Source organism: Ceratotherium simum, chromosome 33 (genome assembly GCF_057802395.1).
Source record: "Ceratotherium simum simum isolate JZ-2026a chromosome 33, ASM5780239v1, whole genome shotgun sequence".
NCBI classification, from domain to species: domain Eukaryota; kingdom Metazoa; phylum Chordata; class Mammalia; order Perissodactyla; family Rhinocerotidae; genus Ceratotherium; species Ceratotherium simum.
The window spans coordinates 6,359,183-6,383,137 of NC_141932.1; the positions used below are offsets into that span (position 1 = coordinate 6,359,183).

Below are 23,955 nucleotides of genomic sequence, written 5' to 3' on the forward strand. Positions count from 1 at the left end.
CAAAAGTAGAATCCTATCCAAGATTTCAAAAGGCTGAATTAGTTCTGAAGTTATCTGCCAGGGAATTTCTGTGTAAGAATGTCCAGAAATCCTTCTCTGAGTACATCCATCCACTATGAACATGTCCTGTCTCCACCAGGACCTATTGTTATTATGTGGGGGGAAAGAAGAAAGGCAGGATTTCTGCACAGTTTCCACGAGCACCAGGTTATCAGCCAGATCAGGTCATCCTCCAAAACACATCCCATAAGAACTCATGCTTAGTATTCCCTTCCTCCCTCCCAGCATCTCCTGTAATTCCTTGGCATTGTTTTTATCAAATTATCAGAGCCTATCTTATATCTATAGATATCTGTATTTTTGTCCATGTATTCATCTAAATATTTTCTATCATTTATCTCTTCTGCTTGTTTCTTATCAATCTCCCTAACTAGACTAAAAACTGAGATAAGTAGAAGTTATGTTAACTGTGGTTAATCTTGAGTCAAGAAAAATTTCCTGATGTGTAGTAAATATTGCATCATTTATTTTCTAAAAGCATAGGTTGATAGAGAGGAGAAAGGAAAATGACTTGAAATGTATAATCCTGAGCCAGAGACAAAAAGAGCTGGCTGAGGTGGAGGAAACGAAAATATTTCTGACTCTCGGGACAAAACGAAGCCCCAAATGTTCATCTTTCTTTCCCAATTAGACACAGGATGACACAATGGAGACGCTCACCACAAGGAATTGAGATTGGCATTAGCTGGTTTTTGAGATTCACTGGCGATCAGAAAAGAGGTTACCTAAACATTTGTAAGTCTCCTTGCCCACATTGTCTATTTTTGGCTCTCAGGAATAGCTGATACCCTCAGAACATCACAAGACAAGTCAGACTTCAAGAAGGATGAGTAAGGAGAGATTCTCAGTGTGGGGCTCGGTACAGAGGGTCAAATCCTGTCAACAGAAGGCAGGGGCCCTGGAAGGACTTGCAGGGATCCTGGGGTGGGTTCAGTCTGTTCTGATGACTGGGATCTCTTTGTCCTCAATCTCTAGCCTCAAAAAACCAAGATTACACAGTGGAGAATCTCATCCAGATTGGCATGTCTGCCTTCATCACGGTTGTTCCAAGAGTGTTGCTGTTTCAAGCTCAGCACAGTCAGAGAACAGCCCAAAGTTGCAGCCAGGAGATAAACACAAGAGATAACAAACCAACCATTTAGTGAGGTAGAATCTTAAATATAAATCTGATGATACCAACAGGTTTTGCAATAAAATCTGGAGCATAAATTGGAGGAACTCTCTGCTGAGAATATTGAGAAATTAAACATGTTTCAAGTGCAGGAAAATGCCTGGGTTGTTATTGTGAAGGATTCTCTGTAATGAAACTATGGTAATTACCCTCCATACCACTATTGATTGCCCTTCTTTTCTCACCCCTGTGACATGATGCTACCTCCATATGGCAGTTTTAGGTCCACACCTATACTCAACTTCGTGTTCTGGTCCACTTTCATGTAGTACATTTTCTCTATTTTTGTTTACCACATTCCCTGAGTTTGCATCTCTTCAGATCAGAACACAGAACCTGTCTTAAATAACTGAATAAATGGGTGAAAATTCGTTCCAGATTAGAATAGGCAAATCCAAAATAATTCCCACAAAGCCTCTCTGGAACAATTAAGCCCTTCTCTTCTAATCAGATGATACCTCGTATAGTTTCTCCAGAAATATCATCAGTTTGAATGAGCACACTGGTGTTTGAAGTGAAAGTCAGGTGGTGTACAGGTAAATTTCAGCTCTCTGAAAAAATCATTATTAAAAATGTTGGCATATTATAAAGAGATGTTGGATCATTTTTTTGAAGATGGACACCACAGGATCTTCTGGAACACTGACAATATTCTTCTTGACTTTCATTCATTGACTCATAAGTTTCTTTGTTGCTTTTGGTAAATAACACATTTCTACTTGTAACTTATGTTTATGTTCCATAATATTTAGTGAGGTAAGATTGAAGTACAATGGAGAAAGCCATAGCCTTCACGATACACTGAATAACAACCAAAGTTGCTCTTGATCTGTTATAGAAAATACCTCACGTATCGGCTTTGAGGTTCCCTCAAAACATGATCACCATCTACCTTTCAAACTCATCTGACTCTACTCAAACAATGATCCCATTCACAGGTGAAAAACTGGGTCTCCAAACAAATGGATTGTGCAGTATCACAAGGTATGTGATGAGGAATCAAAAATCAGTTCTTGTGCGTTTCTGAACCCTAATGCCCCATGAATCTGAATTGAGACAGAGGTCACCCCTAAGGAATAGGAGTTATTTCAGAGATGGGATTCACCTATCTTCAATTTTGGTTGTCAAAATCACTGACATTCTTCACAGCAATAAAACAAATAATCCTAAAATTTGTATGGAGAAAGAAAAGACCCTGAATAATCAAAGCGATCTTGTGAAAACGAACAAAGCTGAATGCATCACAATCCCTGATTTCAAAATATCCTACAGTATCCTACAGTAATCAAAACAGCGTGTTACTGGCACAAAAACAGACAAACAGTTCAATGGAATAGAATTGCAAGCTCAGGAATAAAACCACACATCTATGCACAGCTAATCTTTGATGAAGGAGACAAGAACATACAATGGAGAAAGGAAAGTTACTTCAATAAATGGAGTTGGGGAACCTGGACAGCCACGTGCAAAAGAATGAAAGTAGACCATTATCTTACACCATACACAAAAATTAACTCAAAGTGGATTAAAACTTGAATGTAAGACCTGAAACCATAAAATTCTTGGAAGAAAATATAGACAGTACACTCTTTGACATCAGTCTTAGCAGCATCTTTAACACCATGTCTACTCAGGCAAAGGAAACAAAAGAAAAAATGAACTAATGTGACTGCACCAGATTATATAGCTTCTGCAAGGCAAAGGAAACCATCAACAAAAAGAAAAGACAACCCATCAACTGGGAGAAAATATTTGAAAATCATATCTCTAGCCAGGGGTTAATTTCCAAAATATATAAAGAACTCCTATAGCTCAACAACAACAAAAAGCAAACAATCTGATCAAAAAAATGGGCAGGAGAGAGAGTGACGTCAGCATCATGGCGGAGTGAGATTTCCAGTAAACTCTTTCCCTGACAAGATACAACAAAAGGGTCAATCATAGACCAACAGGAGACACTCACACTGCACGAAGGGATATCAGACAGACTCACACTGCCACACATCTGAGAGTGGACGTGCAGGGGCCCCCAGAGGAAGTGGGGAGAGGTAAGGAGAAATCCTTTCCCTCCCCATCAGATTGGTGACTCGATTGTGCAGCTCCCAAAGAGAGGGGAAGGGTGGCCCTCTGCGGGGAAACTGTAGCTCTTCAGGATCTCTCAGCCAGTGGGAAACTCCCACACAGAGGACTCAGGACTACTGCAAGGGTGCCATCAACATTTGAGCACCCCAGGAGAGTGGATAACGAGGGGCAAGTGAGAAGACCCCCTACCCAGAGACCCAGCGGGCAAAAGAGAGAGCCCTTCTACCCACCACATTCCCAAGACTGCAGCTCAGCCAACCAGTCCGAGCAGCCCCTGCAGAGTGCTGGAAGCTCGCAGTAACGGAGTGGCTGAGGGGGAGCGCAGGCGGCCCATGGCAGCAGCAGAGCAGCTGCAGCGGAGAATAGGGGGCTCAGATTACACAGCCCTTAAGACCCACATGGTGACAGCAGGTGGAAACTGCAACCAGATATTTCCAGGATGAGGAAAAACAAAGCCAATACAGCAACCACTATGCAAAAGTACATTAAATCGCCAGACCAGAAGAAAAATGACAAGCACCCAGAAATCAAGCCTGAAGTCACACAAATCCATAACCTAAACAACAGAGAATTTAAAATAGCTATCATAAAAAAGCTCAATGAAATACAAGAAAACACAGACAAACAATTCAATGAGATAAGGAGTTTCTTCACAAAAGAGATTGAAATCATAAAGAAAAACCAATCAGTATTGATGGAAATGAAGAACACAATGGAGGAGATAAAGGAGAATACGGAATCTTTAAAGAACAGAGCTGACAATATGGAGGAAAGAATTAGCATTATAAAGGATAGGAATACAGATATGATCCAGACGGAGGAGGAGAGAGAACTAAGACTAAAAAGAAATGAAGAAAGCCTCTGAAAAATATTCGACTCAACTAGGAAATGTAACATAAGAATTACAGGTATTCCTGAGGGAGAAGAGAGGGAAAGAGGAACAGAGAGCCTATTCAAGGAAATAATAGCTGAGAACTTCCCAAACCTGGGAAAGGAGCAGGAAATACCAGTAAGTGAAGCCAATAGGTCGCCTGAATATGTCAACAGGCAAAGGCCCACTCTAAGGCATATAGTAATAAAACTGGCAAAGGTCAATGATGAAGAAACAATATTAAGGGCAGCTAGACAAAAACAAAGAATAACATACAAAGGAACTCCCATCAGTCTCTCAGCGGATTTCTCAACAGAAACTTTACAGGCTAGAAGAGACTGGAATGATATATTCAAAATACTGAAAGACAAAAACCTTCAGCCGAGAATACTCTATCCAGCGAAAATATCCTTCAAATATGGTGGACAAATAATAATTTTCATAGATAAACAAAAGCTCAGGGAGTTCATGGCCACGAGACCCCCACTACAAGAAATGCTCAAGAAGGCCCTCAGGCCTGAAAAAAAAGGAGAGAAAGGGAATACAAAGCTTGGAGCAAGGAGACAAGTAGGTAGACAAAATCAGAAAAATAGTAGATCTTCACAGAAATAGGTTAACAATCACTTAAGTAGCAAATCAAAGATCAAAGGAAGGAAATCACCAAAAACAAATATAACCTCATTGCTTTAAATACACACCCAGAACACAAGTTGGAGTAAGTTGTGATAAGAATAACTTAGAAGGGGAAGAAGAAAGAGATCGAATTGACTTATTATAAGAAAATAAGAGGCCATCAGATAATGGACTATCTCACAGAAGATTTTTCATAGAAACCTCAAGGTAACCACTAAACAAATAATCAGAATAAAATCATATATGATAAATAATGAGAAAACTAAAAGAGTCATAAGACAGAACAACCAAACTGAACTGGCAGTCTGAAATATATGGGACAAGAAAAAAAGGAAATGCAAAAGAACTGGAAAATAAGTGATAAAACAGCAACATTAAGCCCTCATATATCAATAATTACTCTAAATGTAAATAGATTGAACGCTGCAATCAAAAGACACAGAGTGGCAGGATGCATTAAAAAGCAAGACCCAACAATATTCTGCCTCCAGGAAGCACACCTCAGCTCTAAAGACAAACACAGACTCAGAGTGAAAGGATGGAATACAATACTCCAAGCTAATGGCAAACAAAAGAAAGCAGGTGTTGCCATACTCATATCAGATAAAGTAGACTTCAAGATAAAAGAGGTTAAGAGAGACAAAGAAGGGCAATATATAATGATAAAAGGGACAATCCACCAAGAAGACATATCACTTATAAATATATATGCACCCAACATAGGAGCACCAAAGTACGTAAAGCATCTATTAACAAACCTAAAAGGAGATATTAACAACAGCGCAATAATAGTAGGGGATCTTAATACCCCACTTACGTCAACGGATAGATCATCCAGACAAAAAGTCAATAAAGAAACAATGGACTTAAATGAAAAACTGGACAAGATGGACCTAGCAGACATATACACAGCACTCCATCCAAAAACAGCTGACTACACATTCTTCTCAAGCACACACAGAATATTCTCAAGGTTAGACCATATGTTGGGAAACAAAGCAAGCCTCAATTAATTTAAGAAGATTGAAATCATAACAAACATTTTTTCATAATGCTATGAAACTGGAAATCAACCACAAGAAAAAAACTGGGAAAGTGACAAAGATGTGGAGATTAAACAACATGCTACTGAAGAACCAATGGATCATTGAGGAAATTAAAGGAGAAATCAAAAAATATCTGGAAACAAGCGAAAATGAAAACACACTATACCAACTCATATGGGGTGCAGCAAAAGCAGTCCGAGAGGGAAATTCATAGCAATCAGGCCCACCTCAACAATCAAGGAAAAGCCCAAATAAGCAAACTCAAATTATACGTAACAGAACTAGAAAAAGAAGAACAAACAAAGCCCAAAGTCAGCAGAAGGAGAGAAAAATAAAAATTAGAGAAGAAATAAGTGAAATTGATACCAAAAAAAAGTAGAAATGATTAATGAAACAAAGAGTTGGTTCTTTGAGAAGATAAACAAAATAGAGAAATCCTTAGCCAGACTTACTAAGAAAAAAAGATAAAAGGCACAAATAAATAAAATTAGAAATGAAAGAGGAGAAATTACAACGGATACCACGGAAATACAAAGGATTATAAAAGAAAACTATGAGAATCTACATGCCAATAAATTGGAAATCCAGAAGAAATGGAAAAATTATTGGATTCATACAACCTCCCAAAACGGAACCAAGAAGAAGTTGAGAATCTGAATAGACCAATCACAAGTAAAGAAATTGAAATAGTAATCAAAACCCTCGCAAAAAATAAAGTACAAGGCCAGATGGCTTCTCCAGTGAATTTTAGCAAACATTCAAAGAAGATCTAACACCCATCCTTCTCAAACTATTCCCAAAAATAGAGGAAGAAAGAACACTTCCTAAATCATTCTACGAGGTCAACATCACCCTGATACCAAAGCCAGACAAAGACAATACAAAAAAGGAAAATTACAGGCCAATATCACTGATGAACATAGATGCAAAAATCCTCAACAAAATATCTGCAAACCAAATACAGCAATACATTAAAAAAAATCACATACTGTGATCAAGTGGGATTTATACCAGGGACAGAGGGATGGTTCAACATCTGCATATCAATCAATGTGATACACCACATCAACAAAACAAAGAATAAAAACCACATCGTCATCTCAATAGATGCAGATAATGCATTTGACAAGATACAACATCCATTTATGATAAAAACTCTCAACAAAATGGGTGTAGAAGGAAAGTACCTCAACATAATAAAGGCTAGTTATGACAAACCCACAGCCAACATCATACTCAATGGGGAAGTCTGAAAGCCATTCCTCTGAGAACAGGAATGAGACAAGTCTGCCCACTCTCACCACTCCTGTTCAACATAGTACTGGAGGTTTTGGCCAGAGCAATTAGGCAAGAAGAAGGAATAAAAGGAATCCAAATAGGCAATGAAGAAGTGAAACTCTCACTATTTGCAGATGGCATGATTTTTATATATAGAAAACCCTAGAGAATCCATTGGAAAACTATTAGAAATAATCAAAAACTACAGCAAAGTTGCAGGGTACAAAATCAATCTACAAAAATCAGTTGCGTTTCTGTATGCTAATAACGAACTAACAGAAAGAGAGCTCAAAATGATAATACCGTTTACAATTGCATCAAAAAGAATAAAATATCTAGGAATAAATCTTACCAAGGAGGTTAAAGACCTATACAATGAAAACTACAAGACATTTTTGTAAGAAATTGATAATGACACAAAGAAATGGAAAGATATCTCATGAACATGGATTGGAAGAATAAACATAGTTAAAATGTCTATATTACCTAAAGCAATCTACAGATTCAATGCAATCCCAATCAGAATCCCAATGACATTCTTCATGGAAATAGAAAAAAGAATACTAACATTCATGTGGGGCAACAAAAGACCCCAAATAGCCAAAGCAATCCTAAGGAAAAAGAACAAAGCTGGAGGCATCACAATCCCTAACTTCAAAACACACTACAGAGCAATAGTAATCAAAACAGCATGGTACTGGTACAAAAACAGACACATAGATCAGTGGAACAGAATTGAAAGCCCAGAAATAAAACCACACATATACAGACAGCTAATTTTCAACAAAGGAGCTGAGAACAAACAATGGAGAAAGGAAAGTCTCTTCAATAAATGGTGTTGGGAAAACTGGACAGCCACATGCAAAAGAATGAAAGTGGAGCATCTGCTATTGCCATTCACAAAAATTAACTCAAAATGGATCAAAGACCTGAAGGTGAGACCTGAAACTATAAAACTCATAGAAGAAAATACAGGCAACACACTATTTGACATTGGTCATAAAGGAATCTTCTTGGATGCCCTGCCTACTCAGACTAGGGAAACCAAAGAAAAAATAAACAAGTGGGACTTCATCAGATGAAAGATCTTCTACAAGACAAACGAAACCAGGATCAAAATGAATAGACAACACATCAGCTGGGAGAAAATATTTGCAAAACATATATCTGACAAGGGGTTAATCTCCATAATATATAAAGAACTCACACAACTGAATAACAAAAAAACAAACAACTCGATCAAAAAATGGGCAGAGGAAATGAACAGGCATTTCTCCAAAGAAGATACGCAGATGGCCAATAGGCACATGAAAAGATTTTCAACATCACTAATCATCAGGGAAATGCAAATCCAAACAACACTAAGATATCACCTCACACCTGTTAGAATGGCTATACTCACCAAGACAAAAAACAACAAATGTTGGAGAGGATGTGGAGAAACAGGAACCCTCATACACAGCTGGTGAGAATGCAAACTGGTGCAGCCTCTATGGAAAACGGTATCGAGATTCCTCAAATTTAAAAATAGAAATATCCTATGATCCGGCTATCTCACTGCTGGGAATCTATCCAATGAACCCGAAATCAACAATCCAAAGAGGCTTATGCACCCCTATGTTCATTGCAGCATTATTCACTATAGCTAAGAAGTGGAAGCAACCCAAGTGTCCCTCGAATGATGACTGGATCAAGAAAATGTGGTATATATATATACACAATGGAATACTACTCAGACATAAAAAAGACAATATTGTCCCATTTGCAACAACATGAATGTACCTGGAGGGTATTATGTTAAGTGAAATAAGCCAGAGAGAGAAAGACAAACACTGCATGATTTCACTCATATAAACACACAGTCAGAGAGAACTGTATTGTGGTTACCAGGGGCAAAGGGGGTGGCGGGTGGGCACAAGGGGTGAAGGGAGACATGAATATGTTGATTCACAAACAAAAATGTACAACCAAAATTTCACAATGTTATAAACTATTAAGACATCAATAAAAAAAATGGGCAGGAGATATGAACAAACATTTTTTCAAAGAAGATATACAGACGGCCAACAGGCCCATGAAAAGATGTTCAACATCACTAATCATTAGGGAAATACAAATCAAAACTGCAATGAGATATCACCTTACACCTGTGTGAATGGCTTTAATTAACAAGACAAAAAAATAGTAATGTTGGAGAGGCTGTGGAGAAAAGGGAACTCTCATACACAGCTGGTGGGAATGCAAACTGGTGTAGCCACTATGGAAAACAGTATGGAGATTTCTCAAAAAATTAAAAATAGATATACCATAGGATCCATCTATCCCACTACTGGGTATTATTCAAAGAACATGAAGTCAACAATACAAAGAAATTTATGCACCCTTTGTTCATTGCAGCATTCTTCACAATAGTGAAGATGTCGAAGCAACCCAAGTGCCCATCAACTGATGAATGGATAAAGAAGATGTGGTATATATCTACAATGGGATACTACTCAGCCATAAAAAAGACAAATTGTCCCTTTTGCAACAACACGGATGGACCTTGAGGGTATTGTGTCAAGCAAAATAAGTGAGACGGAGAAAGACAAACACCGTATGATTTCACTCATATGGGGAAGGCAAACAAACACTGGGATAGAAAGAACAGATTCGTGGTTACCAGAGGGGAAGAGGGATGGGGTATGGCCGAAAGGGGTAAAGGGGAACATATATATGGTGACGGATAAAACCTAGACTATTGGTGGTGAGCACGATGCAGTCTATACAGAAATGGATATATAATAATGTACACCTGAAATTACACAATGTTATAAACCAATATTACCTCAATAAAATAATAGAAAAAGTCATTGTTCTGTGGGGGCATGATGGTAGGAACTCATTCTGCCATCCTGCTGACAGCTCTCTCTCTGTCTGCTTTTTTTATTCTGATGTAATCCATTATACATTAGCTGAACTCTTAGTAGTTAACTTTCTTTCAAAATCTTTCTGTCTCTCAAACACACAGGCACACACACACACACACACACACACACAGAAACACTCCAAATATTTTGTTTCAGCTTCCTTAAATATAAATGTACATGTGCATGTATATAAAGAAATAGTTTTCCAATGTTTATTTGCCTTGTCCTCTTTTTCCCACTTTTGCATCTCACTTTCTCTATTTTGTGTCTATTGTTATTTTGGCATAACTACTTACTTTAGTTTTGTTATAAACAGCATGTAAACAGTAAAATCTCTAAAACCTTGTATATTTTGAAATGCTTTCTTTTCTTTTTCTTTAATTTTTTGTTTATTGCAGTAACATTGGTTTATAATATTGTATAAATTTCAGGTGTACATCATTATACTTATTTCTGCATAGATTACATCACTTTCTCATGTTCACCACCCAAATACTAAGTACCATCCATCACCACACACATGTGCCTAATTAGCCTTTTCATCTTCCTCCCCCCTCCTTCCCCTCTGGTAACCACCAATCCAATCTCTGTCTCTATGTGTTTGTTTGTTGTTGTTATTATCTACTACTTAATGAATGAGATCATACGGTATTTGACTGTCTCCCTCTGACTTATTTGACTTTGCATAATACCCTCAATGTCCATCCGTGTTGTCACGAATGGCTGGATTTCATCATTTCTTATGGCTGAGTAGTATTCCATTGTGTATATATACCACAGCTTCTTTATCCATTCGTCCCTTGATGGCCACTTAGGTTGCTTCCAAGTCTTGGCTATTGTGAATAACGCTGCAATGAACACAGAAGTGCATGTATCTTTACACATTGGTGTTTTCAGGTTATTTGGATAAATACCCAGCAGTGGAATAGCTGGATCATATGGTAGTTCTATCCTTGATTTTTTGAGGAATCTCCATACTTTTTTCCATAGTGGCTGCACCAGTTTGCACTCCCACCAGCAGTGTATGAGAGGTCCTTTCTCTCCACATCCTCTCCAACACATGTTGTTTCCTGTCTTGTTAATTATAGCCGTTCTGATGGGTGTGAGGTGATATCTCATGGTAGTTTTGATTTGCATTTCACTGATAGTTAATGATGTTGAACATCTTTTCCTGTACCTGTTGGCCATCTGCATATCTTCTTAGGAGAAATGTCTGTTCAGGACTTTTGCCCATTTTTTAATCAGCTTGTTAGTTTTTTTGTTCTTGAGATGCGTGAGTTCTTTATGTATTTTGGAGATTAAACCCTTATCGGATGTATGGTTTGCAAATATTCTCCATTATATGTTCTTGACTCCTTTGCCAAACATTAGCTGTCCATAGACGTCTGGGTTAATTTCTGGGCTTTCGATTCTATTGCATTGATCTGTGTGTCTGTTTTTGTGCCAGTACCATGCTGTTTTGGTTACTATAGCTTTGTAGTATATTTTGAAAACAGGAAGTGTGATACCTCTAGCTTTGTGCTTTTTTCTCTGGATTCCTTTAGCTATTCGGGGTCTTTTGTTGTTCCATATAAATTTTAGGATTCTTTGTTCTATTTCTGTGAAAAATGTTGTTAGAACTTTGATAGGGATTGCATTGAATCTATAGGTTGCTTTAGGAAGTATGGACATCTTAACTATGTTAATTCTTCCAATCCAAGAGCATGGAATATCTTTTCAAGTCTTTGTGTCTTCTTCAATTTCTTTCAGCAATGTTTCATAGTTTTCAGTGTACAGAACTTTCACCTCTTTGGCTACGTTTATTCCTAGGTATTTTGTTCTTTTTGTTGCTATTGTAAATGGGATTGTATTCTTAATTTCTCTTTCTGCTACTTCGTTTTTAGTGTATAGAAATGCAATTGATTTTTGTATGTTGATTTTGTATCCTGCAACTTTATCGTATTCATTTATTACTTTTAAAAGTTTTCTGGTGGATTCTTTAGGGTTTTCTATATATAAAATCATGTCATCTGCAAATAGTGACAGTTTCACTTCTTCCTTTCCAATTTGGATCCCTTTTATTAATTTTTCTTGCCTGATTGCTCTGGCTAGGACTTCCAATACTATGTTAAGTAGGAGTGGTGAGAGTGGGCATACTTTTCTGATTCCTGTTCTTAAAGGGATAGCTTTCAGTTTTTCACCATTGAGGATGATATTATCTGTGGGTTTGTCATTTTATTCAGAGTTTTTATCATAAATGGATGCTGTATCCAGTCAAATGCTTTCTCTGCATCTATTGAGATGATCATGTGAATTTTATTCTTCGTGTTATTAATGTGGTGTATCACGTTGATTGACTTGGGAATGTTGAACCACCCCTGAATACCTGGAATAAATCCCACTTGATCATGGTGTATAATCTTTTTAATGTGTTGTTGTATGCGATTTGCTAGTATTTTGTTGAGGATTTTTGCATCAATATTCATCTGTGATATTGGCCTGTAATTTTCATTTTTTGTGTTGTCCTTTTCTGGTTTTGGTATCAGGGTAGTGTTGGCTTCATAGAATGAGTTAGGGAGCTTCTCCCCCTCCTCAATTTTTTGGAAGATTTTGAGAAGGATAGGTATTAAGTCTTCTTTGAATGTTTGGTAGAATTCACCAGAGAAGCCATCTGGCCCTGGACTTTTATTTTGGGGAAGTTTTTGATTAATGTTTCGATCTCCTTACTGGTGATTGGTCTATTCAAATTCTCTATTTCTTGTTGATCTAGTTTTGGAAGGTTCTATGATTCTAAGAATTTATCCATTTCTTTCAGGTTGTCCAATTTGTTGGCATATAGCTTTTCGTAGTATTCTCTTATAATCTTTTTTATTTCTGAGGTTTTCATTGTAATTTCTCCTCTTTCATTTCTGATTTTACTTATTTGTGCCTTCTTTCTTTTTTTCTTGGTGAGTCTAGCTAAAGGTTTGTCAATTTTCTTGATCTTTTCAAAGAACCAGCTCTTGGTTTTATTAATTTTTTCTATTGTTTTTTTAGTCTCCACTTCATTATTTCTGCTCTGATTTTTTATTATTTCCATTCTTCTACTGATTTTGGGCTTTGTCTGTTATTCTTTTTCCAATTACTTTAGGTGCATTGTTAGATTGTTTATTTGAGATTTTTCTTGTTTGTTGAGATAGGCCTGTATCGCTATAAACTTCCTTCTTATAATTGCTTTTGCTGTATCCCATGAATTCTGGCATGTCGTATTTTCATTTTCATTTGTCTCCAGGTATTTTTTGATTTCTTCTTTGATTTCTTCGTTGACCCAGTTGTTGTTCAGTAGCGTTTTGTTTAATCTCCATGTATTTGTGGCTTTTCTGGTTTTCTTCCTATAGTTGATTTCCAGTCTCATACCGTTGTCATCAGAAAAGATGCTTGGTATTATTTCAATCTTCTTAAATTTATGGAGACTTGTTTTGTGGCCTAATATGTGATCAGTCCTGGAGAATGGTCCGTGTGCATTTGAAAAGAACGTGTATTCTTTGGTTTTTGGATGGAATGCTCTGTATGTATCTACTAGGTCCATCTGTTCTAGTGTGTCGTTTAAGGCCAATGTTTCCTTATTGATCTTCTGTTTGGATGATCTATCCATTGGTGTAAGTGGAGTCTTAAAGTCCCCTACTATTAGGGTGACTCTCTATTTCTCTTTTCATATCTGTTAATAATTGCTTTATATATTTAGGTGCTCCTGAGTTGGGTGCATTGATATTTACAAGTATTATATCCTCTTGTTGGATTGTTCCCTTGATCATTATGTAATACCCTTCTTTGTGTCTTTTCACATTTTTTGTTTTAAAGTCTAATTTGTCTGATATGAGTATTGCTACCTCAGTTTTCTTTTCATTGCCATTTGCACGGAGTACCTTTTTCCATCCCTTCACTTTCAGCTTGTGAGTATATTTAGATCTGAAGTGTGTCTCTTGTATGTAGCATATACATGGGTATTGTTTTTTTATCCAATCAGCCACCCTATGCCTTTTAATTGGAGGATTTAGTCCATTGACATTTAAAGTAGTTATTGATAAGCATGCACTTACTGCCATTTTTTAACATTTTTTTCTTAGTGGTTTAGTAGTCCTTATCTGTTCCTTTCTTCTTCTCTTGCTCTCTTCCCTTGTGGTTTGATGGCTTTCTTTAGTTTTATGTTTGGGTTCCTTTCTCTTAGTTTTTTGTGTATTTATTATAGGGGTTCATATACAGTAACCTACGTATATAGGAATCTATATTAAGTTGATGGTCTCTTTAATTTGACCTCTCTCTGAAAGCTCTACTCTTTAACTCCCCTCCTCCCACATTTTCTTTTTTTGATATCTTATCTAACCTCTTTTTTGTGCATTTGTATCCAGTACCCTCTTATCATGGAAATAGATCTATTTGTGGTCTTTTCTTTTCCCCTTAAATAAGTCCATTCAGCATTTCTTGGAGTACTGGTTTCTTGGTGACTAACTCTTTTAATTTTGCTTGTCTGGAAACTTTTTATCTCTCCTTCCAATTTGAATGATAACCTTGCCAGATAGAGTATTCTTGGCTGTAGGTTTTTTCCTTTTAGCACTTTAAATATATCATGTCACTCTTTTCTAGCCTGTAATGTATCTGCTGAGAAGTCAGCTTATAGCCTTATGGGGTTTCCTTTGTATGTAACTTGTCTTTCTCTTGCAGCTTTTAGGATTCTCTCTTTATCTTTAATTCTGGACATTTGAATTATGATGTGTCTTGGTGTGTGCCTCTTTGGGTTTATCTTGTTTGGTGCTCTTTGTGATTCCTGTACATGGATGTCTGTTTCCTTCCTTAGGTTAGGGAACTTTTCAGCTATTATTTCTTCAAATAGATACTCTGCCCCTTTGTCTCACTCTTCTCCTTTTGGGACACTTATAACATGGATGTTAGTGCACTTGACGTCGTCCCAGAAGTCCCTTAGAGTGTCCTCACTCTTTTTAATTCTTTTTTCTTTTACCTGTTCAGCTTGGGTGATTTCTTCTAGTCTTTCATCAAGCTAGCATATCCGTTATTCTGTATCCTCTACTCTGCTTTTGAGTCCCTCTAGTGAGTTTTTCATTTCCAGTATTGTATTCTTCATTTCTGATTGGTTCTTTTTTATATCTTCCATTTCTTTGTTGATGTTCTCACTGAGTTCATCCGTTCTTCTCCCCAGGTCAGTGAGAATCCTTAACACTCTTTGTTTGAACTCTCTGTCGGGTAAGTTGCTCATTTCTGTTTCACTTAGTTCCTTTTCTGGGGTTTTGTCCTGTTACCTTACTTGGAATGTATTCCTTTGCCTCCTCATTTTGCCACTTTCCCTGTGCTTGTGTCTATGTATTAGGTAGGTCAGCTACGTCTCCTGCTGTTGGACAGGTGACTTTAAGTAACTGATGCCTTATGGGGTCCGGAAGTGTGTTTCCCTCAGTTCTCAATGGTCCATGAGTGACCCCTATGAGGGTTACATGTGTCCTTCTGTTGTGGCGTGGTTGCTCTCCTGGTAGATTCTCAGGGAGGCTGAGCTGTGCTCTTGGACAGCTGTTGTAATGCTCAGCTGGTTGTAGTTGTTGTGGGCCCTTCAATCTCTTTATTGGGTGTGGGGAGCCCCAGCACTGCTAGCTGTAAGTTCTAATACCACATTTGTGTTGCAGTATTTCTTTTAAGTGAGTGTGCCCCCAGCGTGGCAGGTTGTTAGGCTCAGGGGCTTACAATTGCTATAAGCCTCCAGCCTTCAGGTCTCTTGTCAGCGGTCTGAGGATTGCAGCTGGCTGGAGCTGGCCTCAGGCATGGGAGCACCTGATTGTTTCAGGCTTTGGAAGGTGGGGCAAACTCGCTCTGTGGGTCTTTGAGAAGCACAAGTCTTTTGCATCTGACAAGCCCTACTGCCCACAGGTCCACACACACAGTCAACAGAGTCCTGCCCCATGTGCGCACCCTGACCTCCTGAAATGGACCCAGTCTCTCCAAGGCGGGAGCACCACACACTCCACCACTGCCCCACACTCTCCACCCACTCCTTACACAGACCCTGCCCCACTGAATTGGGCCCAGTCACCAGGCTTTAGAGAATCCAGTCACCAATCTATGCAAGCCTACAAGTTGTCCAAGGGCTTGTTGTTGGGTGGGGCCAGTCCCTAGGGTTGGCTGCCTGCCCTGGCTGAGCTGGATTAAATCAGTGCTCTAGTGGGTGGGGCAGACCCTGGGATAGCAGGCACCAGGGAGAACTCCAATGGCATCTGCCAGTGTCTGTCAGCACATCCACACCAGGGTACAACAATGGCCTCCGCCAATGTCCCCGTCCCTGGAGAGGTCTCACCTCTCATTGAGATGCCCTCGGAGCCTATCAGGTGAGTCTCTTTTCATCAAAGCGCTGTGCACCTTTCTTTCTGGTGATTTTAGGTTGCTTTCTGAAATGGGTGAATTTGTGTGTGGGTCCTTTAAGAGTCGGTTTTAATTTCTTTGTGAACCAGCTTTTCTGGGAGTACTCCCCAATGTTTTAGTAGCAGGCAAAGTCAGATATTATGCCACTCATCTCGATTGTGCTGTGTCCACAAAATGCCTATAGCAGGAGCGCTCCCCAGCTCAGGGCCCCACTCCTCAAGGAAGGCTGCGTACCTTTGGGCTGCTGCCGGGCAGCCCTGAGGCGCTGCGACTTGTGAAGGTGGCATTTTTCCTCTCCAGAAAGGAGTTTCTGCCTCTTCCACCTCAATTAGGGTTGTCCTTTGTTGCAGAAGTTCCTCTTGTCCAGTTTTCAGTTGTCTCTCCGGGGTAATTTTTCCATGAGTAGTTGTAAATTGGCTGTGTCCATGGCAGGAGGTGAGTTCAGAGTCTGTCTATGCCACCATCTTGACTTCTTGCACTGAAATGCTTTATTTTCAATGTTCATTTTTATAAAGACATTTGAAAAAATTTTCTTATTTTAAGTAAAGCATAAGATCCAACTGAGAGGAGAGGAAAATACATCTGATGGTTAAGGATCTGCCCCAAAAGTCCTCCTCATCCCTCATGGAGATGAAGCCTGACGTGGTGGGTTTAACAGGTGAGACGTGAGTCCAAACACGTCATATGTGCCTCAAGTCTCCTTGTACTTACAAATTTCTCCCCTGCTGACCCTTTTACCTTTGCCCCTTAACAGTAATTTGAGTGAGTATATAATTCCTCACTCACAATTAATACCTTGAGTGTACTTTTCCCATATCATTTGCCATTGTTTGAAATGTCTTTTCTCCAACAATTTCCTTCACTTTGCCTTGAAATATAAAGACGCAGATGTCACTGATATATCCATGCTCCCAGCACTCACACGTTCCTTCTACATCTCTGTGAAATGCCCACCATTTCCATCCAGGACTGCTGCAGACATCATTCTCACTGCTTTCCCCTGAAAATCACAACATACACTGTCCTTCTCTTTCTATTCATCATGCATCTTAATTTTCTCATTCCAGTCTTTCTGTGTTGCAACCTACAAACTTCCCTTAATATTGTATTCCAGTTTCATAATTGAATCTTCGGCTGTACATCTCCTTGGTGAAAAGAATATCTTGAATGTGTTAAATGACAGTATTATTTTTACCTCTAAGTATTTGTCAAATTAATTTCTAAAATCTGTATTCTTCTATAATATAACCTCTATTGTTGTTTCAAGAATTACTTTTCCTTCTTTATTTTTTCAGATAATTAAACACACATATTAAAACACTTTTGGTTATTCCCGTATTCTATTTCTTTGGATATGATAACTCCCACTAATGATTCGGTGCTGACCATGGTCCTGGGTCAGTGGGCAGAGATAACCCAGTGCTGTCTTCAAACATGGGGGAAGGGCACATAGCTTCCAATTTTCACCTTGAGCCCTGCTCCCCTCCCTCCATGTGATGACCTGGGGATCCTCTTCTGTCCACATAGAGGTGAGAACCTCCACTCAATGACCCCTTGATTGTCCCAAGCATCTGTAGCCGCCCGCTCAGCTTTCATAATTTTGTGTGTATGTGGTTCCTTCACTATTTTGGAACTTTCATTTCTCTTTTTCTGCAATAGACTCTGGCTACATATTTCAGAAACGTTATAAACTGCATTTATCAGTGTTAGGAGCAGATGGGGGCCCTTGAGCGAGCACATCAATCATCTACCCTGAGTGTGGAGTCCAACGCCTTGATCTTCTCATGTCTCAAAGCCCACACATCTTTATCAAACTTTAAAATTAACAAGATTAACTCTCCCATGTCCCTGGCTCCACTGATCCCACAACCACTCTGAGTGCGATTCCTGAGAACATGCTGCAGACGAGGAAACTGAGGCTCAGATTGGACATTAATGCTCAAGGTCACATGGGCAGTGGATGATGCAGGAATATTTAAATAAGAACAAGTTTTGTCCCCCAAACCACAATACTAACCCACTCATTGACCCCTAAAGCTGAAGACAGGACATTAAGATGAGGAGAGCTCTGTCCAAGGGATCAAGGAATCTGAGGAGGCAGAAATGACTCAGAGGATTTTTCCCAGAGAGATAAGGGTGGACACTGTTGCAAGAAAAAAGAGAGGTCCATCAACGGGGTTATGATAGAAAGAAAGCCCACACTCCAGGGCCAGGAGAGGAGTGACGTTTCCTTCCTTTATTTCACCGTATTGCTCCTGTGGGCTCACTGTGACTATGACCTCGACCTGAACTGAACAGTTAGGTGTTGAACGTGTGTCTCTGCTGATCTGAGCTCTGCAATGCAGCAAGATCCTGCGTCTTCCCTGAAGCATCTCCAAGGCCTGGATGACCACAGTCCATGGTGAGGACCCCACAAGGATGTGCTGATGGATGGGCTGAGGATCAAGGAGACCCCATGGGTGATGCTCTGAGGGGGAAGGACATGCCCTGGGCCACCCTCACCTGGAAGCGGCATCTCTGCATCTCTTTGCTGCTCCAAACTGTAAGTGAGAGCCAGGTTCCTGGAGGGGGGTAGCTCCCCTTCAAGTTCACCTTCAAGTCCTACTGACTTGGCAATACCATGACTGGGAGTACCAGCCTCTCAGTGGCTACATCCTATGTGTCTGTCTGACATGCAGGGCAACATAGTCTCCTCCATCTGCGCAACCATAGTCACAGGAAGAAGATGCCACGACCCCCACCCTCATGACCGTGCTCTGTCTTGATGATATTTGAGGAGGGGGAGGGGAAGCTCTAGTCTGGGAGGGACCCTGCCCCACAGGCAGGCCCTGGTCTGTCAGGAGACCCCAGGACTCAGGCGGATCATGGGGAGGAGGGTTCTGCTCAGGCTTCAGGGACAAATCTCTCACAGTGCACCCTCTTCCAGGGCTGAGTGTGGGCCCAAGGATCCTAGTGAATGCAGGTGCATCTGTCTCCTCGTGTCCTTGATCCCACCTCCTCACTGCAGACAAGAGGCCACCGCTGGGCAGCTGGGGATAGAGAACAGCAGTTCTGGGCTGATGGATGGGGGACATCTGGGAGGATCCTGAGGCTGAGAGCTGGGAAACTGGGGGTGGGGAATGACTTGTGACCCAGTGTCTGATTTCCTTCCAGGGACCCTCTCAAAACCCATTGTCTGGGCTGAACCAAGCTCTCTGATCCCCTGGGAAGCCCTGTGACCCTCTGGTGTCCGGGCACCCTGGAAGCCCAAGAGTACTATCTCATTAAAGAGGAAAATTAATTCACCTGGAGCGTACAGAACCCACTGGACCCCAGGGACAAGGCCAAGTTCTCCATTCCACATGTGACAGAGGAAGATGCAGGGAAATATCACTGTTACTATCTCAGCCCCACTGGCTTGTCAGAGCACACTGACCCCTTGGTGCTGGTGGTGACAGATGAGAGGACACTCAGGGGTCCCAGCATCAGGTCTGCCCTCACGAAAGGGGTCTGCTCTCAAGGGCGTGTCGCCTCTCACAGCCCAGCCCTAGGGGATATGAGGGAGGTGTGAGCCCCATTTAACATGCTGCCTCCTCCTCTCCTAGAATTCTACAACAAACTCACCCTCTCAGCCCTGCCAGGCCTGGTGGTGACCTCAGGAGGGAATGTGACTCTCCAGGGTGGCTCACGGCTGGGATTTAACAGGTGCATTCTGACTGAGCAAGGAGAACACAAGCCATCCTGGACCCTGGACTCACAGCAACATCCTAGTGGACATTTCCAGGCCCTGTTCTCTGTGGGCCTTGTCACCCCCGTCACAGGTGGATGTTCAGATGCTATGGCTATTACAGGAACAAACCCCAGGAGCGGTCGCATCCCAGTAATGCAGTGGAGCTGCTGGTCCCAAGTAAGAAATCCCCATCCTGCTCCATCCATATTTTGATGCTCTGAACAAGTTATTAGGGTCTTTCCTTCCAGGGGAGCCCCAGATGATAATGTGAGGTGAGGGGAGCATGGGCTCCTGGGCAAGAGACACAGAGGGTGAGAGACAGTGAGACTTGGGGTCCAGGACTGGAGAAGAGGGATTTGTGGAGGAATCAGGCCCTGCAATCCACAGGTGGTCTTTCTCCCAGGTGTGTCTAGGAAACCCTCCCTCCTGACCCAGCAGGGCCCTGTCATGGCCTCTGGACAGAACCTGACCCTCCAGTGTCTCTCTGATATCAGCTATGACAGATTCGCTCTGTCCAAGGAGGGGCGACATAACCTCCCCCAGAGTCTTGGCCTACAGCCTCAGGCTGGACTCTCTCAGGCCAACTTCCCCCCGGTCCCTGCAAACGGGTCCCACTGGAGCCAGTACAGATGCTATGGTGGATACAACCACTCCACCTAATGGTCAGCCCCCAGTGACTCCCTGGACATCCTAGTGGCAGCTGAGGAGCCAGTGGATTATGTCAGGGACTCACACTCTGAACAGGCTCTGCTAGGAGATACTCAGGTGGTGATGCCAGGAAGAGAGGTGTGGGGTCTCTGGGGAGGGAGAGAGATAAGGAGAGACAGAAGATAGGCAGAAAAATCAAGAGACTCAGAGAAAACAAGACAGACAGAGATGAGGGTCCTCAGAGTGAGGCCTGGGGACTCAGTTCAGAACAAGGTGGGAGGGCAGCCCCTCACCCCGCCTTCCTCTCTCTAGGACAGCTCCCTGACACACCCTCCCCCTCAGTGCAGCCAGGCCCCACAGTGGCCTCAGGAGAGATCGTGACCCTGCTGTGTCAGTCATGAGGACCGATGGACACTTTCCTTCTTTCCAAGGATGAGGCAGCTGATCCCAACCCCCATGTCTTAGATTAAAGTACCAAGCTCAGCAGAACCAGGCCCAATTCTCCATGAGTCCTGTGACCTCAGCCCACAGGGGGACCTACAGGTGCTACAGCTCACACAATACCTCCCCCTACCTGTTGTCACACTTCAGTGACCCCTGGAGCTCCTGGTCTCAGGTGAGGGGCCCCTGATCATGTCCTTTCCGAGCTCAGTCAACTCAGGGCTCTGTCCTCAAAAAATCTGTGACTGTAATAAATGAGGGGCACAGGGGGAGACTCCACAGAGAAGGGTCCAGCTCATGAGAGGGTGGAAAGAGACAGGGTCTTCTCATCCCTTGAGCACCCCATCCCTGAAATATCAGCAGAGATAAAGAGTTGGGAGGGCTGAGTGAGCCCTGGGTGAACCCCAGAGGAACTTGACTAGACAGAGGGTAGAAGACAGGCCCCCATCACTCACCTCCTGACATCTCCATCTCAGAATATGAGTCTCTGGTGCCCCAGGTCCGACTGGACACTCTCTTATACAGAGAAGCATGCCCACCTGCGGGTACCACTCTGCATAGCCCTCCTGTGCTCACCTGGAGGCCTCCAGCCACTCACTTGAAATTTAAAAAAACAAAGGGGTACAGGTTTATTTTAATCAAATGATTAGCCATTTCTACTTGCTACTTTATCAGACTTTGTAGAGTTTGTCCAAAAAGAGAAAGATGATGATGGGGTCTCCCTCTTCTGAGTACCCCTCCCTGATCTGTCTCCAATTTACCAAGCCCCTAAGTCTCAGCTCCTCCTTCTCCTCTGCCCCCTCCCTATGTCCCACACATAAGACTTTATTCTTTATTAAAGAACAGATTATGACCTTACTTCTCTCTGTTTCTTCTTTTCTCTGTCTCTCTCTATACATATACGTATATGTAATTATGTATATATGTAGTTTAAGATATATTGGCTATCATATGAACATATATGGTTATATATATATTTATACATACACATCCATGAATATATACCATATATTCATATATATCTGCAAATATTTGTCCATATGCTCATGGTTTTCATCTGGTGTGGTTTCACACGTTTGTTATTAGTCTTTCCACTTTGATTCACATCCAAGCAAGGAATAATATTGTTTTTATAACCCAATGACTAAACCTCACCTTTAGAAAATACGTCTGCATGCTTTTGCATACATGTCTATCTGTCTACCATTGTAGGTATTGCTAACTATATGAAGACCGAATTAATGAAAGAAAAAAGGGATGAAAACGTCCAGGTGATGATTAAAATGCAAATCTCAGAGAAGAGGGAACTGTGTGAGGTGGAATGAAGGGGAACCAGCCCGAGAATCTCACTCCTTTCTGCTCCTGACACTAGGAGCCCATGACACCCACCCTCATCCATGGAACCTGGGGCCTCAGCTGTTGAATAAGTAGAAACTATCAGTTGTAGGGAATAAGCTTGTGGGGTCTTGTGTCCCAGACTGAACAGAGAACATACAAAGGCTCAACTATTTCTGTACTAGGATGCCATTTTTCTCTCCCATCCTGAGCTCTTGGAACACATACAAACTCTGTTCCACTGTGACTCATAAGAAGACCCTGAATTAAAAGAAAACAAGGAGGCTGAGAGAATCCAGTGAGGAGACCAGAGGGAATCCTACTATGGCAGAGAAAGTGTCAAATAAAGAACCATTTATAAATTATGTCATGAGAAATGGGGCCTAAGAAGAAAACATCTTTCCCGGTATGGCTTGACATGCAATTGAAAAATGTAAATGGTCATTGGACTTTCTGATTTCATTTTGTTCAGACAATCTGAATTTGGATGGAGGCCACCAATATGGACTTGGGGATTATTTCAGAGATGGTGACAACCCCATCAAGTCATAGTTTAGGGATCACACAGGGATTGGTTCCAGATTGAACAATACTCAGGTAGCCTGGTATCCTCTTGGACCCAAATAAAGGGGAATCAGGGAAAGGCAGCTGTGTGCAGAAGGTGCCAGATGTTGGGGTCAGGCTTGTTTTGATTCCATTCCCAGGTGGAAACTCAATGGATGCTTGGCCCTGAAAAACAGACACAATATCACTAAGACTTGGTGTCTTTGACAAATGGTGTTGGATAACTGAATGCAAAAGAATGAAGTTGTACCCTCACCACACAACCATACACCAAAATGATGTCAAATTGGATCAATATAACAGCTAATATTATAAAACTCAGAAGAAAACATAGATGTAAATCTTCATGACCTTGGGCTTCCAGTGTTTTCTTAGAAAGAATATCAAAAGTACAATAAACCAAAAAGAGTGGATACATTGGACTTCATCAAAATTAAAAATGGGGGCTGGCCTGGTGGAATAGTGGTTGGGTTCCCATGTTCTGCTTGGACGGCCTGGAGTTCACAAGTTTGGAACCTGGTCATGGACCTACACATCCCTCATCAAGTCTGGCTGTGGAGGCATCCCACATACAAAATGGAGAAAGACTGACACTGATATTATCTCAGGGACAAGCTTCCTCAAGCAAAAACAGGAAAATTGGCAATAGATGTTAGCTAAGGACCAATCTTCCTCAAAAAAATAAAATAAAATTATATGTGAACCAAAGGACACTATAAAGAAAGTCAAAATAAAACATGCAGAATTGGACAAAATGTTTGCAAGCTATATATCTGATAATTGTGTGGTCCAGAACATGTATTGACTTCATATAACTCAACAACCAAAAA

At 41.0% G+C, this 23,955-nt stretch overlaps 1 pseudogene; it reads left to right on the plus strand.

The window, feature by feature from the left end:
• Nucleotides 1-19,158: 19,158 nt before the first annotated feature.
• Nucleotides 19,159-21,787, plus strand: LOC147912731 (leukocyte immunoglobulin-like receptor subfamily A member 6; annotated as a pseudogene).
• Nucleotides 21,788-23,955: the final 2,168 nt, after the last annotated feature.